Raw genomic sequence first — 12,426 nt, 5'->3', positions numbered from 1 at the left:
TTAAAGCAATTTATGGGATTTATCCTCCCTGTGAAGAGAGGTTTTGATGGAATGAAAAATCAGATTCAGTTTCTTCCAATAAGGAAAAGTGTTACTATTCTCCTTTGCTTCATGAAAGTTCACATGAATGCTGGGGTTGTCACACACCAACATGACATTTGGAAAAAACTCTTCAGATGTAATACAGTGCAGAATCTTCTGACAGCACATGGGTAAAGTGGAGCACCCAATATTCATTTTGCAGATGAGGAAGATGGCATTCATAATTTTATATTTTTTGGGTGCAATCAGGCTCCTACCCCATGTGAGCAGGCTTCAAGTAGCTGTTCTTGCAGATGTGTCCAGGCAGATGAGTGCAGCCCAGAAATGGTATTTCCAGGATGCTGCTGTTGCCCAGTGGTCACAACACTGTGCAGCAGCAGGATTGGGCCAAGGAATGATGTGACATTTCCTCTCTCCGTTGCAAATAACCTTTGGTAACTGTTCTGGAGCTCGGGTTTAGCAGGAATTCACATATAGTTAATGCAGCTTCTCTGTCACTGTTGTAACTGAGGTGGCAAGGGAGGGGTGTGTCTGATCTAAAGTCAGTAAACGATTCTTATTGACTTCATTTAGAGATGATCAGACCATTCATAGGTTGTTATCTGCTGCTTAGAGTTTTCCACCTTCACTGGGCTTTGTGTATATGAGTTCATTGATCCTTAAACAGCTCGTGTGGCAAATTAAGTGATTTAATTACAAATTTTCATTTGCTTTCTACGTTACAAGTCAATTTAACTCAGTGACTGGACTAGAGATGAACATCCCAGCAATTGATAGGACAGAGCAGGGAGAGATGCAAATGTTCCCTGAGAAACATGGTCTGTGGCTGCTCTTCCGTAGTGGAAGGCTTGAGCTTCTTGGCTTGTGTCCTCTGAGTACGCCAAATATATCAAAATTTACCTTAGTGAAGTACTTGGGGTGTACCTGAGGATGGAAATCCAGGATTGTTTCAATCATGGGATGCAGCAGACATTCAATTTATGGTCATCCATGCTTTGAGAAAAGCATTTGTGTCAGTCAGCATCTGTGTTTTTCCTGTTTGTAGTGGATGTTTTAAATCTTTCCTCTGATGAAACAGAAGCCTTGTGCTGCAAGCAATTGAAAGTAAGACTTTGGAGAAGGGATTCCACTGTGACAGAGTGTTTTTTGTTCCAACAAACACTACACAGAACTTGTGGGTGTTGTTGCACAGCTGAAGCACCAGTGAAGTGTTTGTTTTGAGAGATGTAAGAAGGGCATTTGCTGAAACCTTGACACTGTGTATGAGCCATCCCTGCCAGTGACAGACATGCTGAGGGACTGCCAGGGAGAGTCACAGCAGAGCCAGGTCATACCAGAGCAATGTACAGAGATCTCTTGTTTTCTCTAACAGCCCCACACCGCGTTTTTAACTGGGTGAACCGCTTCATCTCCCAGTGTCTGACACTCCTGGAGCGGAGAAAATGGGCTTTTACAACTCAGTGCAGTCCTAGCTCTGGTTTCTATTGCAAGGGGCTGTGCCTGATGGGTTCAGCAGAGCAGCATCAGACACATACATCTCTATAAGCTGTGCCCCGTGCCTGACGGCCACGCTCTGCGGTGACAGCGGTGACATTCAGGCAGGTTTCTCATTGCTGGGAAGAATCGGGAGATTGCTGCTTCTCTGGTAGGGATGGGCTGAAAATATCACTTCATTTACTGAATTCAAGCAGCTGATGGAGCCTGTTGAAGAGAGAATTGAGATGAAAAGCTGTAATGCAGATGTGTCACATCACGGTTGGGCTGTCACTCCGTTTCTTTGTATGATATGTCGGATCCACAGTAATTAATTTTAGATGCAGTCTCTATTACTGCAGAGTGGTAACTTGAAATATTTACTACTTTATTTGCTTCATGCCAAGTGAGATTTCACTCAATTTGTCATTAGAAACACTGTTCTCTTCTGAGGAGAGTATATTTACATAAACTGCTCTCCAGTAATTCTGTGTTTTCTGCAGGAGTAAATTACACGCATAAAAATCTGCTGATGATCCTCTGGGACTGAAGACAGATGTTGGGGAAAAAATAGATCTGTTCATTGCCCTCAGTGAGCTGTAGAAAGGCCAAAGAGATCCAACTCCCATTCCTCTGTCGCTCCTCTGCTTGCAGTGTGAATCCTCATTGACCAAAACAGCCTCAAAAACCAACAAAATCCCCACCTCTTCAATATTGCAAAGTTGTGCAGTATTTTTGATGTACCAGCAGAGCATGGTTTAGAGATGAAGAGCTGCTGTCTGCAATGATTTTGCTAGACTCCTTCTAAAGTCTCTGAAAATGAAAAACCAGAAAACTCCCTGTCTCACCTAATCATGGGAACCTAGGAAGTGGATTTTGGGGGAGGGAAGGTGGTGGAAGCCAAATGCTATGAAATTTGAGGTGAAATGAGAGTGTTGCAGCTCAGAGCACACGGGATGCAGTGCTGGCTGTAGGACCAGCTCCCTCCCGAGTCTCCACTGTACCATAAGGGAATAACTTGAAACTCATTTGTCCTGTTGTTTTACAGAGAAAAATATGTTGATTTACCAAGTCTGTAGAAATGAAAAATACACCGAGGAAGCTCAGGGGAGTGCTTCTCATTCTCTACAACTCCCTGACAGGAGGTTGGAGCCAGGTGAGGACCAGGCTCTCTGGGTAGCAAGTCACAAGAGGAAAAGGCCTCAAGACGCACCAGGAGAGGTTTGGTCTGGATGTCAAGGAAAATATCTTCACCAAAAGGATGAAGAGTGACCAAAAGGGTCAAGCATAGGAACAGGCTGCCCAGGGCAGTGGTTGATTCCCATCCCTATTTAAAAGCCGCGTAGATGTGGCACTTGGGGACGTGGTTTACTGGTGGGTTTGGCAGTGCTGGGGGAATGGTTGGAGTTGATAATCTTAAAGATTATTGTGTTTGAAGATGAGCTGTGCTGCTGATGCAGGGCCTGGTGGCCGCCAGCCATGGGTCAGGGACACCAGTGATGCTGGGCCAGTGCTTTGGAAGTGCAGTGGGAGCTTTGGGAAAGAAATCCCTATTAAGATGCTGTCAGTGCCTGGATCTGTGCCTTGGTGCAGTCAAGCATGTTCTGTGTTTCACATTTTGTTTAATATTAGACAATGTCTGCTGTGTGCTTTGTTTCTATTAATTATCTTTCATTTTCTTATCAGCTTTGCTTACCTTTTTTTTTACGTAAAACTTTGGATCAGCTTTATGAGGAAAAAAAATTGAAGTGGAGCTTTTCTCCCTTGATGACACCAAAACAATGAATATGGATCAGAATTTTCATTTCCTTTTTTCTACCACATCCATTTGCTTGATAGAGCAAGCTTACCAGCCTAGTTTTACTTAGATAAACCTAATAAGGAAAAAGCACTTTTCACCTCCATATTATTTTATGCCTTGTTTGTGACTTCAGCATCCCTTATAGAGGTTTAAAGACAATTTATTCTTTATTGCCCTTGAGTCATTTTGGGAGAGCATTTGTGTTTTTCCCGACATAAAAATGCCTCCCTGTAACATGATGAATATTAAATAGGTGCTTGAATGAGAATGGATCGGCGTGCTCTGACCTGACAGCTCCATTTATCGCAGCGCGACCGGGGAGAGCTGAAGTGTCGGTGTTGTCTGCCTGTGGATGTGGGGCTAGGCACCCAAATTACTTCACCAAATGACCAATTTCACAATAGTTATGGTGCAAAGTCCCTTCTGACCTGCTTTCCTAAGGAGTCATTTGCTGCCCAGCTGAAAGGAGACCTTGGCTACAAAAATACGGGGCTGCTTTCGGCTCCTGTGCTGCCGCTGTGTAGAGCAGGGCTGGCCCAGGGTGGCTCTGCCAGCAGGAGCAAGGGGAAACATCTGGGTTCTCTTGTGATGTGTTGCTCATAGTGAGAGCCTCACTGTGTCAGCATCTCCCCACAATGCTCATTTCTCCTTGTGAGGGGCCCAGGGATGAGCATAAGCTTGGGAGCAGAAAATACCTGGGGAGATTGAAAGGCCGAGGCAGGCAAGGGGGGAATCTGCTGATGAGCAGAGGAGGAACTGGTGGTCCCTTGCAGAGCTGTGCTGGGCCCCTCAGTGCCTCAGTGCTGGGCAATCCCTGTGAGGGTGGGCTGTGAGTGCTGTCAGGATGAGACGGCTGCAGGCAGGGCTGGAGCCACTGCCCCCGGCTGTCCCCTCTGTAGGACAGGACAGCTCAGCTGCCATGGCTCATGTGTCCCCCCATGAGTCACCCCTTGAGACAGAAAAATGCCTGGCTGTGATATTTCCTCCTGCTACCAAGACAATAAGCTGACACCCTCCTACTGTAAAGAATTATGGGGGGGGTGAAATCCTTTCTCATTCCTGTACTCCAAGGACAAGCAATGTCCAAGGAATGTGAGGTTTAGATTAGATGTTAGGAAAAATGTCTTCAATGCAAGAGTGGTCGAGCATTGGAACAGGCTGCACAGGGAAGTGGTGGAGTCACCATCTCTGGAAGCGTTCCAAAGGTGTGTGGATATGGCACTTGAGTTTATGGTTTAGTGGTGAACATGGCAGGGCTGGGTTAACAGCTGGACTAGGTGATCTGGGAGGTCCTTTCCAAACTCAGTGATTCTGTGATTCTGTGACAGTCCTGGAAGGGCTGCCTCCCCTAACCTGGCATGTGTTCAGTTACTCCTCATACACAGAGCTGTTGCTGCAGTGTGAATTTTCCCATTCCTTGTGGATACATCCAGCTGCTCTCCAAGCAGAGGATGAAGCAGAGAAACCCTCCTTGTGCACACAGGGCAGCACTTCATGTTAGTGGTGGCTGCAGCTGTCTGAAGAGACCTTTCTGTGCTGCAGTGATGAGGGTGATGGGGTGGTTTTTATGGCTGGATTTATTATTCTTTTCTCTGCAGGTTTTACTCTGAATGCTGCATTCTGTGAATTCATATTGCTTTTGCTTCTGTTCCAGTTGGGAACTGGTGAAAGGATGGCTGTGCTAATAGGGTGCAACACAGGTGCCCTTGCTTGAGTCAAGCACGGTCATGTTATGAAAACTGCTTTTCCATGTGGGAAGCATTCATTTTTAAGGAATAGAAAAATTACTATATCTGCACTACCCACAAATACAAGGGGGACATCCAGGTTAATTATAGCTTGTTTTAGCAAAAATGGCTGTGTAATGGCACAGAACAAATAGCATAAATCTGCCCAAGATTATTTTAACGAATACATTCTCTCACCTGAAATTAAAATAGAAAAAACCTTGGCCACCCACACTAGCAATGTGACTGCCCCAACCACACTGTCCCAATCTTCTCTGAGACTTCCCTGTGCTTGTCACTGGCTATTGCCTCACTCACCTGGCAGTTCTGCATTCCATTTCATGGGAGCGAAAAAATTGGCAGCATTCTTGCTGTTCTCTATTAATAAATAATTAAATTTTGTAAAAGTATTAAGCAATAATAGATCTGGCAGAGCTAATGTATTAAGATCTCAAGGAACATTAGCCAAAATAGTGTCTATTTCACAGCAACATAGAATCACAGAATGGTTTGTGTTGGAATGGACCTTAACGATCATCTAGTTCCAGCCCCCCGCTGTGGGGATTTAGTGCTAAGAATTTAAACCCAGTGTGAATGCAGCAAAGCAAATGAAGATTCATGGTGATTCCCTGCGCCAGTCAAGACTACAAGAAAAAGCAGTGGGGAAATATCCACACTCAATAGAGACACATCCTATTTCAATTTGTCAGGGCTGTTAAAGGTAAGAGCGGCTTTGCTCTGCCTCGAGGCCAGGCTGGGCATCACACAGGGCCTGCGTGCCTGAGCTTGTTTGTGTGCCCTGATGAATGGATTGTTGCTTGTTTTTCTTAAATTGACTTCCCACATCTCCAGAGAGCCTTGAAGAAGTCAAACCCTGGCACCATGGAATGTCTCATCATTATGATGGGATAGGATGGGATGAGATGGGTGAGAGCAGCTTCCTGGGGCTCACCAGCACAGAGGTGATCACAAAGCAGCCAGTGGACACAGGCCACTGTGGGGTCACCCCAAGCAGCTGTGGAGGAGCCCCAGTCCCTCGGGGAGCTGTATTGAGAGCAGCAAAAAGTGGTGTCCTCAGGAGCAGGCAGGGAAATCAGCCCTGCTGTGATCAGCACCAGCAGAATGACGGCAGAGCTCAGTGCCTGCGCCACTTGTAGTGCTGGTGGGATTTAACACCTTTTCCAACCTTCTATTTCTTTCTAAAGCATCAGTCCTGACACATGGCAAGACCAGCCACAGCTGCTGCTGGTGGGTGCTGGCTGCCTTATCCTGGCATTGTCGTGAAGGTGGGATCTGCCCCGACTCTTAACTCTTAACTCTGGCGTTTTGGTGCATGCAAAGATATGGCAAAGCCCAAAAAGGAGCATTATTTGCATCCAAGTCTGTACTGCTTATCACAGAACTACAGGAGAGCAGTAAAGCTGGCCCCTCCTCTCTTTTGCCACCCGTGAGAGCTTGTAAAGGTGTTTTGCCCTCTTGCCGTGATGGCAATAAGCCTTTAACTGAGCAAATTGGTTTTGAGGTACTGGAGTTTGTGCCCTGTTTGCTGCCGCCTTTCCTGCTGTTTCCATCCTGGCTCTGGGCAGGTACAAATAATGAATTAACTGCTGGATAAGCCCCATGCTCCCCTGAGCAATTATTCTGGCTTCTGCCAGAGCAGACTCAATTTGTCCTGCAATAAGTACAATTTTCTGAGAAGTTAGTTCTGGTTCAGGTGCTAATCATCCACATCTGTGCAGCACAGGTATTTTTTGGGGGGAGGAGCCAGTTGTGAGTCCAGCCACCAGACTGGCATATCTTCAGAGCATCCTGGTGCTTTTGGGGATGCAAATGCCCTCCCAGCTGTGTGTGGCATTAACTCAATTAGGGGAGGGAGGAGCAGTATAAAACATGCAACAATCTTGAGCACTTGGGCAACGCTTCTCAACGTTTGCTTCCTCATCTCGGGGAGATCAGCACTAATGATCCAACACGGATTTAAACCTCAAATATGTAAAATTTATTTCAGTAGGTGCTGGAGGCTGGGAATGGAGGTGCTAGTTAGAAAGGTGATTTCCTACATCTGCTAATTAGTTCTGGGCAAGAAGTGTCATTAGACAGAAAGCAAGTCATGGCAGAGTATTTGAGCAGCAGTGGGCACATGGTGGACAGGCACCTGTAAGCCTCACATACACCTAAACACCAGCCAAAAGAGAAAATTGTGGTGGTGACCATTGGGAGACACCATTCTGGACGTGCTGACCTGCTCAAGGCTTTTCTCATTGTGTTTTAGCTTCAGGATGCTCAAACAGAGGGTAAAACGGGGCAGGGCTGGACACAAGCTCCTAATTTTGCAGTTCATCAGGTTTAAGGACCGGGGTTGTGTACAACAGTGCACAGGCTTTGCCCGTTTTTCTGGGAGCCCTGGGCCTGGGGAAGGACAGCTGGGGATGGGTGCTAAGGGAGGTTTGGCTACTGGTCTGAGGCTGCTCACCTGCTGTGTCCTCAAACATCACCTGCACATCAGGGACAAAGTGGGCCCTGACTACTAACAGCCTTTTGGGGGAAAAGAGGAGAAAATGGCTGTTTTGTGTCTTCCCTCAGAGATCCAGTGTTATTGATTGCACAGCAGCTGGAAGAGTTCCCTAGGGCCTCCACAGCAGGTGTAATAATCCCACTGTTTTCGTGCCCTGGATTGGGTAGGAAACTTGGCAAATTGCCTCTTTGCTGGCTCTGGTGAGGTCTGGGAGAGCTGCACCAGTTCTATCATTGCAATCAGCTTCCTTCTTTGCATAATGTTTTGATGAGTCAAAATTTCCTGGTGTGTTAAGACAAATGATTTCTGCACACAGTGATAACTCTCTGCATAACTGGTGTTAATCACTGCTGAATCCTCTGTGAATCTCTGCAATACAATCCCTGTCCTGGCTGTACACCCCCATGGCTTGGGTGCACATACCCTGTACAGAATGATGTTCCCAGTGTCCAAAAAGCAAAGTCAAATACTGAAAGGCTTTGAAAGTGAAATTTTATGGTCTCGTGCCCAGTCTTTAAACAGATGCAGAATCACAGTCAGTGTTATATCCTGTTTACTCACTTTGAATATATTATTAAGTGTTTATTGGTACCAAAAGAGCATAATTAAATGGCATGTCAGCTGCAGATCAACACTATATTGATGAGGGCTTGTGGCACAGGAGATGTGTGAATTTTATTAACGTTGTCATTTCCAGTCCCCAGCATCATAAAGGACTCGGACATTTCCGATTACAGTTGCAGATCTACCTTAACATTGCTAAAGCAAACATAGTGTGGGAAATTAGATATAAACTGAAAAATAATTAAAGGCCTGGTGACAACTTGATAACACTGAATAATTGAAGTGTTGGTAACAAATTCTGAATTCTAATTTTCTCCCTGTAGCTGATGCTAGTAATCAAGATCAAAAGTATCTTTGCTGCTTTGGAAAGCTCACTCACATATTTACCATGTAAGGAGGGGAAGGAAAAGAGATGAAAACCATAGGCCTGGGTTAGGTTTGCTAACAGCTCGGAATCCCACTAAATCCTGCAGATGGGAATGTGTCAGAGCTGACCGAGCCTCTTCCCTCCTCACTCTTAGAAAAGCATAAAAGCTGCAGAAAATAGCTCCAGGAGCTCCTGAAATGTTGTGTATGTTTAGGATACACACCCTAGGGAATATGTGAGTGCAAGCAATCAGGGACATTCACATCGAGGGAAATGGCCACTCCAGGGGGCAGACACGAGATCTGCAGCATGGACTGCAGGGGCTGGGCAAGCATGAGCCTGATGGCATGAGCCACGGAATGTGGCTCAGTTCAGAGAGGTCCAGCTTTCACCAGAGGTGCTTCATTTGCTTTTGTTTCCTGGGATTTTTGAAGCAGTTGTGGTCTTGAGACATGGAGGTTAATGAAATACTTGGTGCTGGTCCTTCAGGCTCTTCGCACCTGCCTGGAGCTGTGGGTCACCCCCCAACTCAGCAATCGGGCCCTTTCAGGGGTAAGTGGTTAAAATCTGCCGGCGGGGGGGGGGGGGAAGGAAATGAGATTCTGTAGCCACATGAGAGAGCAAGGATAGATGGGGGAGCTGGGGCCAGCAGGACCTGTTGTCACCTCGGTGGCCATGAAGGACTTTGTGCAATAAAAATTACAGTTGCTGTAATGATGACTTAAATAGCATCCTTGTCTGAAAAGATATTATTTTCCAGGGCTCATGCTGCCCACTTTTACCTGTGCAGGCAGCTGGAGCTGCCTCCAAGGGGTGCTGGGGCTGATCCTGCTCCTCTCCACTGCCCAGGTCACCCCACGACAGTGACACGGAGCAGCAGGGAGGGCTCTGCTCTGTGCTGCAGATGTGGTGTCCACCCCTTCTGGATCTGTGCAGATTGCAGGACACGGGAAGAAGCCCATCAGAAATTGGTCATAGCTGGAGGGAATGGCAGGGGAGCAAACAGCTCTGAGATCCTTTTATTTTTGTCAATATCCAGGTAAACATAAATAAACTGCTGAGGTATGTTACAACAGCACACAGCTTAGAAACTGGACAACATCCAGCACTTTACAAGGTGATAGAAGGTTGCCTGTGCTTTATGCTTGCAGTAAAATAACCCCCTTTTTTTTTCTTGAATATCCTGGATATCTATCTACATGAACATAGACAATTTAAAAATTACCTCTTTGCTCCCTATGCTGAAACTATTCATTACTGCACTTTTTTTTTTGTCTGATAGAACTATATGATAATATAATTTTGACATAATTAAAAAGCCATATTTAAATAAAACTGTTGGAGGCTGTAAGTCACCATCCCTGGAGGCATTTAAAAGACGTGTAAATGGGGTGCTTGGGGACGTGGTTTAATGGTGGGCTTGGCAGGGCTGGGTTAGCAGTTGGAGTCGATGATCTTAAAGGGTTTTTTCAACCAAAACAATTCAATGATACTATGACTCCAAAGAGCTGAAAAGCCAAGCACCTCCCTTGCTGTCTTTTAGCTGCTGGCTGTCTGTGGCTTGAAGGCAGCACAGAGCCTTGTGCTCTTTTCCCAGCGTGTCCTGTCCTGTACATTCATCTGTGCATGTTTATTGATCAGCTTTATCGAACTGAATTTGGCAGTGCACCACAGTGGGGATCATTTACAGCATGGTGAAGAGCATTTTGGCTCTAGTTGCACATTTCAGACTGGAGGCAAGTGCCTTATCTCCTCTGTTATCTCATCCACTTCTGATCCCTTGTCAGTTATCTTAATATCCTTTGTATCCCACCTGACCTCTCATTTGGAAGCTCTTTGAATCGGAATTGGATTTGCTGTTCAGTGTTCATTTGGCATTCCAGCAGAAATCAAACTGTAATTAATAAGCAGAAAGAGGAAGTGTTTCTGTAGGACTAGCACACTAGAGGAAGTTTGGGGAGAGACAGCACACCCGACACCCGGCTGGACTCCCAAAGATGAGGAGATTTTGGGATGAAATGAGGCACAGACTTTGCTCTAAGTGACTGATATTCTCAGTGAGCAAAACCAAGAGCTGTTGGGAGACAGGGAGAGAAAGGAAAAAGGCTTTTATGAGGTCTTGCAGTAGAAATCAGCAGCTATGCTGCTGCATGACATCCCATCTTCTCCAGCAGGCCCACTTTTAATGAGTTTGCTAAAAATTCCTGTAAATTAAGCAGTCTCTCCTGAGAGCTGCTGCTGGAGCAGATGGGACAGGGGATGCAGGAGGCACATGAGGCTGTGGGGGGAGAATGTGCCAGCCCTGGGCACACTGCAGTGTCAGTGCTCTGTGGCAGGACAGGACCCTGCTGGCACTCCCAGTTGTATTTTGGGGATACCCACGATGCTGGGGGGAGCTTGGCTCCAGAAGAAACAGCAGCACCTGGGGGAGGAGGGGGGACACATCCTGCACAGCACCCACCTGAGGCACGTGGCCCTCGCCAGGGTGCAGAGCCACGGGCAGGATGGAGGTGTAATTTTCAGACTGGGTTTTCAGAGGGTTTGGCTTTGCTGGCTCTGTAAGGGCTGAGCAGCACAACAGCAGATTGCAGAGGGACACAGGGCCCTGTAACTCTATCAGCTTTGATCAATTTTTCAGTCAAGTTGGGAATACACCAGAGAACGTGTCAGCGTGCTTTATGGAGGGCTGCAAGTGCCTTCCATGGCTAATCCATAAAGCTCAAATGGGTTCCTGGAAAACAGACATTTTGTTGTCACCATGAGGAGACTACTAAGCAGTGAGGAAAAAACACAGAAGAGGAATAGCTGGAATCTGCAGTGCCTGCTGAAGCAGCTGGGACTGCCCTGGCAGGGATGGTGGATCCAGACCTGTGGTGTCCCCAGCCAGAGAGTGCAGGGACATGGCCCCTGCTGCCATCCCAGCTCTCCTTCAGCCCTCGCCCTGCAACCTCTCCACCCTCTCACCCAGGAAAAGCAACTGTTTTTCTGTTCATGCCTAATGAAGTAGAACAATCAGTTTTTAGCAATTAGTGGAGATGCAATTTCAAAACCAAACAGTCCCCAGTGCCTCTGTTCTCCCTTAAAACATGGATTGCCATGAACTGGCAGCATTAGTTCCATATTTGAATATTTGGATTGTTCTCTCACTTTTCTGAATTGGTCATTATGATATAAGATTAATTTGCTTTCAGGGTATTTACCAGAGTCTTTTTTCTCAGACTCCTGAAGACACCCTGACACCCACTCTCCCTCCCTGCCAACCACTGAAAGCATTCATGAAATTGCTCTAAAATTAATCAATTTTTGGATTTCTTTCAAAGCATTTTCTGTGTTTTGAAGCCTGGAATGCATTTTGGGTACCTTAGCACACTCCTGAAGCCGAAATTTTGCTGTTAAATATTTGCTAGAAGAGGGTTTTTTTTTTTTTCACATTTCACCGGACCTCAGGAGCTGGGAATTAATATAAGCACCAAATATCCTGACGCCTGAGATAAAATAGTAAGAGTGGGTGCTCGCTGCAGAAGGCCGAGGTTACTGGAGGTCAGAGCCGACAATTACCATAGGACTGGAGCCCTCCTTGCTCCCACAGCATTGCTGATGCATTGCACAGACTGCTGCAGCCTAAATGTGCTTCTGGGCACCTCTGCGGAGTGCTCCTGCCCTAGAGAGCAGGGCTGATCCTGCCTATGCCTCTGCCGAACCAATTCTCCTGATTTTATCTCTCTTATTCCTAGGTGAACTGTGGATTTCAAAGGAGGAGAGACAAAACAAAGCAAAAGAAATTACCCAGAGATTTGACTACTGAGCCTGAGGAAATCTCCTGGCTTTTCCCCACAATAACTGCTCCAAAGTGGGGACATTTTCAGAGATTACCAGTTTGCTGAATACCATTCCCCCCCCCCCCCCCGTCTTCAATCTGAAGTACTTTTCCTTTCCA

Source organism: Corvus kubaryi, unplaced genomic scaffold (genome assembly GCF_017639235.1).
Source record: "Corvus kubaryi isolate FWS band 111438036 unplaced genomic scaffold, C.kubaryi_AGA036_p1.0 37396, whole genome shotgun sequence".
NCBI classification, from domain to species: domain Eukaryota; kingdom Metazoa; phylum Chordata; class Aves; order Passeriformes; family Corvidae; genus Corvus; species Corvus kubaryi.
Note: the sequence above shows the minus strand (reverse complement) of the source record.